The sequence below is a fragment of the Sapajus apella genome, unplaced genomic scaffold (assembly GCF_009761245.1).
Source record: "Sapajus apella isolate SASKATOON/1434 unplaced genomic scaffold, GSC_monkey_1.0 scaffold287, whole genome shotgun sequence".
NCBI lineage: Eukaryota > Metazoa > Chordata > Mammalia > Primates > Cebidae > Sapajus > Sapajus apella.
The window spans coordinates 185,312-187,049 of record NW_022437227.1 but is presented as its reverse complement, the minus strand read 5'-3'; positions in this window follow the sequence as shown (position 1 = coordinate 187,049).

Genomic DNA, 1,738 nt, shown 5'->3' with positions numbered 1-1,738 from the left:
GACACAAGAGCAGAAAACTAAACACCACATATTCTAACTCGTAAATGGGTATTGAACAATGAGAACACATGGACACTGGGAGGGGAACATCACTCACTGGGGTATGTTGGGGTGTCATGAGCTAGGGGAAGGATAGCAGCAGGTAGGGAGATTGGGGAGTGATAACATAAGGAGAAATACCTAATGTAGTTGATGGGGTGATGGATGCAGCAAACCACCCTGGCATGTGCATACCTATGTAACAATCTTGCAAGTTCTACACTTGTACCCCAGAACTTAAAGTAGAATAAAAACAAATAAATAAATAGAGAGAGAGAGGAGAGAAAGAAAAGCAAGCAAGAAAGAAAGAAGGAAGGAAGGAAGGAAGGAAGGAAGGAGGGAAGGAAAAGAAAGAAAGAGAAAGAAAAGAAAGAAAGAAAGAAAGAAAGAAGAAAGAAAGAAAGAAAGAAAGAAAGAAAGAAAGAAAGAAAGAAAGAAAGAAAGAAAGAAAGAAAGAAAGAGAGAGAGAGAGAAAGAAGGAGAGAGAGAGAGAAAGAAGAAGAGAGAGAGAGAGAAAGAAAGAAAAGAAAAGAAAAGAAAAAAGAAAAGAGAGAAGAAAAGAAAGAAGGAAATTGCCTTAGCAACCTGTGTCCTAGGAGGCAGGCTTCACTGAAGGCCTCCTAGATCTTTTGCATTCCTCGCTGGCACAGCGTTGGCCCCAACCAGCTAAATAAGTGTCTGGCCATTAAACTTAAGGTCATTTAATCCTTAACTTGATAGATTCTGGGTGTTTTCTACAAATTTGCATAGAAACTAGCACTTACCTGGGAGATTACTCTGCCAGCTGTCAAAGGATTTTCCAAGTAGTTCCATACTCAAGGATGCTGTGAAATGGAAAAATGAAGCCACAGAAATCTTAAATGTGTTAGAAAAAGGGCTGGGTGATGAAAGATTCTAGCGAATCTGCACACTGCAGCAAAGTGTTTCCAGAAACACTGCATAAACTAAATACAGAATCAAGAGTAATTTGGATTTTGGTAAGATTGGCTTTGGCATGTTTTTTTTAAAACCAAGGAATAGTGTATTTAGAAATGTGGGAAAACTACATCAAAAAAATGAAACGAGTTGTAATAAAATCAGACTTAGTGTTGCTGGATTTCAGTAATGTATGGGCATCTAGTTTACATAAAGAGAACATGTGAATAAAATACCAGGATAAAATTTCTCTAGAAACTTTGAGCTTTAACATTACATAGTTCATCTCAGCACAAACTATATAGAACTGCCAATAGGCAACTGCTTTTATGCTACAAAAATGGCCATTTCCCTTGCTTCAAATCCATATTTCAGATCTTTGTCTTTTCTTTGCAATGAAGATGTAAACGTTTTATTTCACACTATACTAGAGTTAAAATTTCATGGGTGTCTGTATTACAAATGCTAAAATAATCCTAAAAATGAAAGTAAATTTGAGCTTTGATAGTCAATCTTTTTCACAGTCTTATGTTAGAGAACTAATCTTTCCCAGATATCAAACTCTATGAAAACTGCCATAGTTACCACCTACTACCAACTTAGTTTCCATGCCCCATAACAGTTGTCAGAGAACCTACCCACTTTCAGTGACACTTATATTCTTATTCTAACTTGACCCTGTTTTTCATTTATCAAAGTGACTATATTGCCTTCTGGAATTCAAGCCAAAGGAAAGAACGATGTTACTGGTCCCTAGTCTATTGATTTACTCTATTTTTGTCAC